Genomic DNA, 5,055 nt, shown 5'->3' with positions numbered 1-5,055 from the left:
GGAATCCCAAAGATGTAGTATAGATTTTGTGTTTGCCTTCTGGGGCTGAGGAGAAATAAGAGTTTAGCAATATCAAGAAAACCAAGAATCAATGGACCCGTACCATTTTAAATGGCCACAGTGTAAATATATATCAAGGTAGCAATGAAATATAATTTTGGAATGAAGTTATAATGCAAATATGACACATAAAGTAGTAAACTGTGGAATTGAAGTAGTTGAGTAAAATAAGTTTAAATGCATACAGAAATATTCATATTGAAAATGAAAATATTAAACTGATAAGAATAGATAATGCACTTGATCTTAGCCAAAAGGCCAAGAAGCAATAAACCTACATCCAGAAACCTTCAAACTTTTAGAAGAAAATGTTGGAAACATCCTGCAAGATTAAGGTGTAGGCCCTGACTTCCTAAAAAAAGCACCAAAAGCAATAGCGATCAAGACCAAAATAAACATATGTGACTACATCAAACTAAGAAGCTTCTGTAGAGCAAGGGAAACAATCAACAAAGTAAAAAGCAATCCACAGAATGGGAGAAGATTTTTGCACACTACATAGGTGATATACAAAGATCTCCAGAACAACCAAAACACCAAAACAAACAAACCACTTAAGAAATGGGCACAGGAAATGGGCAGACATTTCACAAAGGAATTTGACAAGAGAGGATCGTAACAACTTACGCCAACCAACATTTGCCTGCAACTTCCAGAGCTATCAGAATGAAAACTGTCCAGTGAGCCTAATAAAATCCCCACATTCACCTGGAAAATAAATGTGCATTATAGTTCTAAATCACTGCTTTGCGGTGATTTGATTACATCAGTGTCAAACCAGAGTGAACTGAGAGTTAACATTGCTTATTTTTTTTTCAAACAGACCCCCTAGTTTCAACACTGCCCTTGTTAAAACCCCAACAAGGTGTTTTGAGGAATACTGAGGGTGATTCTAAGGTACTCCATGGAATAGTTCTCAGCCATTAAAAAGAATGAAATTGCACCATTTGCAACAAAATGGTCCCAACTGGAGATTTTAACGTTTGGTGAGATAAGTCTGTCCCCAAACAACAAATATCATGTGTTCTCTCTAAGACAGCACTCATGCAAAATACAAGACAAATAGATATAAGAAGTATACACATAAATTTTCATAGATGAACTCTATAGTGGAAGCCAGCATACCTGGAAGTGAAGATACCTTGCAGTATGCATTTCTCCTCAAAAAGTAAAAGGAGGGCTCCCAATGAGACAGTTAAATGTATACCAATAAAATAATGCTAGATTTGTTGCCTTTGTCTGTAGCTATAATGCCAGGATGCACATGGGTTGCAGAATACTGAACTTGTAACTGTTGATGGAAGACTGTAGTGGGAGGAGAAGGTGAAGAAGGATGGGGGAGGTGAGGTGTGAATCCCTATATTTAATAAATCTGCATCATGGAAAATAATTAGAAATTGAATGAAGTAATAAAAATAAATAGATATGAAAATGTATATTTAGATCAGTATTTTGATAGAATAAAGGCTTACTTTGTGCATGAAAATAAACCAAAACTAAAAGTACACACATAGAAAGGATCACATAAGTCAAGGTAATCTTAAAAATGAACAAAGCTTGAAAGTTCAATGACTAGAAATGAAGATTTGTTTTGAAATGATGGTACTTAAGATGGTATTATACTGGAATAATGATAAACATATAAAACAATAAAGCAGGAGAGAATAGGAACAGACCCACAAATACAAGGAGTCATTTCTTGCAAAATATACCAGCTGTTAATCTAGTAGGAGTGAATATATAGGTGTACCAGCACTCAAAGACATTCGTCATAGCATTACGCAAAGTGTTCTAATACTAGGGATGACTCAGATGCGTCTGAAGATTGACATTTTTAAATAAATTGATGTATTTGAATTCTAAAATACAATACCATATTGGAAAATAAGGATGCTCTGGATATGGCAACAAGCAAAAATCTTATCAATAAAATCCAACAGTATAACTCAGACACAATGGTTATTACCTTTGCTGCTGGTAGAGATGATGGAGCAACGACAGATGGTGAGGGTTCTAGTAATGTTATGCATTTTGATCTGGCTGGCAGAAATATAGATGTGATCGTTTTGTAAACATTTTTCCAGCGATACATCCAAGATTTATGCACTTTAGAGACTATGTGCTATGCTTCAACAACAACAACAAAAAAATAATTTAGAAAATAGAGTTGTGAGACTTGCCAAAGCAGTACTTTTGGAAGTAGATTTTATATATTTTTAAGCAGCGTAGTTAAAAATCATCCCATATCTAGTTCTTGCTGAGGATTCTTTCATGCTTTCTGTTTATGCTTTTGCTACTTAAGAGACAACTTCAAGAAATCACAATGATTTATAATTCAGTAAGCCATTAATCACATAAAAAAGTTTCATAGCAGTCAAATAAATCAACTCCCACATTTGGTGAAGTAAGAGAGAGATCTCAAGGGAAACACTAGCTATTAAATGGTGGCTTCACTAATTAGTGCTTTTCTCAAGATATTGTCTTTACAATAAGAAAAATGATTTACTGTAAATATATTTAAGCCCCACTAGTGTAATTGGACTTGTAATTACAGTCCCATTTTTTAAAGCCTTCTTAAAGCATTTTTTGGAACAAATCTCTATGCAATAGTAGCCAAGTACCATTCGTGCTATTCTGGGATTAGTTTGGGTGCTCCATTCAGAAAGAATTTACTAGGATTTACTGTTACCAACAGGAAAAATTAATGCTCTTCATTCAGAATGTAATAGGAAATTATAAAGTATTGACAAAGAACAAAAATATCTCAAGTTACTCAACCTAAATAGTTATCAGAGACCACACACTATATGTATGATTCAGACTACCCAGCATTCCACTGAAGTGAAACTCTCGGGACAATTTACAGACCTGTGTTTTCCAGGGGTAGGAGGATAGAGGATGAATAGGAGGAATGCAGAAGAGTTTCAGGGTAGAGAATATGCTCTGTATCCACTGTAATGGTGTGCACGTGTCATCATCTGTGTGTCCAATATAAGCTATTGGCATTGGCTAATAAAGTGTCAACGCAGGCTCATCAATTGTAGCAAACATACCACTCTGGCAGAACATGCCAGGGATGTGAGAGTTGGGATCTATATGTGAATGAGAAAATAGAATGCAAGGGAAATCTCTGTATTTTCCTCTTGGATTCACCACAAACTCCAAACTGATATAAAACAAAGCATTTTTTAAGCAAATAAAGAAAAATTACTAACTGCTTGAGAAACTGGGGAAAAGACAGGAGGAATTTTACAAAACTATGGTTGTTAACATCATTCCAATTTTGGTCAAAAGAGCAAGCACAAACTACTCTAATGGAACCAATTTAATTTGACTCAGAATGATTTAATTTGAGACTTTGGTAGTTTTTCATTGGAGTAATGACAATGTTAACTAGTGATAATATCTGTGGAACTAGATTTGAACATGTTGGCTTTGTGATTGCAATCAAGTCATTGTAGCTTTCAAATCCTATATTCTCTAAAGTGGCCGTGCAATTTTTTTAAAGATTTATTGATTTTTATTGGAAAGTCAGATTTCCAGAGAGAAGAAGAGACATACAGAAAGATCTTCCATCCACTGATTTACTTCCTGAGTGGTCGCAAGGGCCAGAACTGAGCCAATCTGAAGCCAGGAGCCAGGAGCCAGGAGCCAGGAGCCTCCTCTAGGTCTCCTACATGGGTGCAGGGCAAAAGGCTATGAGCCGTCCTTGACTGCTTTCCCAGGCCACAAGCAGGGAGCTGAAAGGGAAGTGGAAGATGCTATGGGGAGGGGAGGAAATCAAAACTAGAAATGCTATCAACACTTTTAGAAGGAAGCACCTCCTTTTGCGCATCTGTGCTTCTAGCATCCATCCTTGTTCCTAGCACTTATTGATGATCACACACTTCAGGGCACTCCGAAACACTCCTACGAAAATGGAATCAAAGCATGCTATTGTTATGCAACAATTTTTTGGAGTCCATGCCTAGTTTCTTTATAATGTGCATTTCATGTGAACTGCAACAGTCTTAGATATTTTCTCTTTGCTCAGAGACAGTCTTTCAATTTCCTGTTCAAAAGGAGATGTTGTTTCAATTGCATACTTGCAAGTCGGCTTTTAGCAATCTGATTATTACATTTGCAGTATGGCTTATAAATGTCTGTTTAACCCATTGTCTGAAATACTTTTGATTCTAAATAAAAAAGCAAAAACAATACTTCTAGTGGTAAAACTAATGATGAAAGCACAGAAAAAAAATGAATAAGAAATGACATTTATTTGAAACAATTGCATTTGAAAAGAGTTACATTTAATATTTGAAAAATGAATAAAAATTTTAAAAAATTTTAGCATTAAGTTTGTGGAGAATAATAGAGAAAGCTCTTTATTGCATGCAATTTGACTGCAAATTTCATGAACTCTCCTTTGTTTAATGTATCTTTCTTGTGACATTTCTAGCTGTGTAACCTTGGGCATGTTATTTAAGGTGGCTTAATGTGTTGCTTTAAAAAAACTGGAACAATAATAACTTCTCAATGGGCTATTTGTGAAGATGTGATAGCATAAAAAAGAACAATATTTGGCATGAGTGGGAGATCATCAAAGAGTTCATGGAAAATGTGAAAAAAAACTATGCATCAATTTCAAACTAATTTTTTGCACAAAATAAACTTGCATTTTATTCCATTTTTTCATGAACTTTTTGGAGTACCTTCATATTAAGTGTTCCTTCAACTCTGATTATTACTGATTGTCTTTCTGAATATTTCTATACTATTCAACCTGTTTATTACATTATGACTTGTTTTCTAGTTACTTTTGCAATATCCCACTCATGAGATTTTAATCTCCCTGTGAGTAGAAATTAATTTCTATTGCACAAACTGTAAGGCATTATAGTGCTTCTGTACTAAATAAACCTTTATCTTGATAACTTTAATAATAATTTTAAAACAAATAGTGGAGGGAGGGTGAATGTTGTTTCTTAAGTGACAAGATTAAATATGTAAGGA

General features: G+C 34.7%; 1 pseudogene; it reads right to left on the bottom strand.

Moving 5' to 3' along the window:
- Positions 1 to 217: 217 nt before the first annotated feature.
- On the bottom strand, positions 218 to 330 carry LOC118759084 (U2 spliceosomal RNA; annotated as a pseudogene).
- Positions 331 to 5,055: the final 4,725 nt, after the last annotated feature.

The sequence above is a fragment of the Ochotona princeps genome, chromosome 7, assembly GCF_030435755.1.
Source record: "Ochotona princeps isolate mOchPri1 chromosome 7, mOchPri1.hap1, whole genome shotgun sequence".
In the NCBI taxonomy this organism is placed as follows: Eukaryota; Metazoa; Chordata; class Mammalia; order Lagomorpha; family Ochotonidae; genus Ochotona; species Ochotona princeps.
The sequence above is the reverse complement of the archived record's forward strand: the minus strand, read 5'-3'. Positions and strand labels throughout refer to the sequence as shown.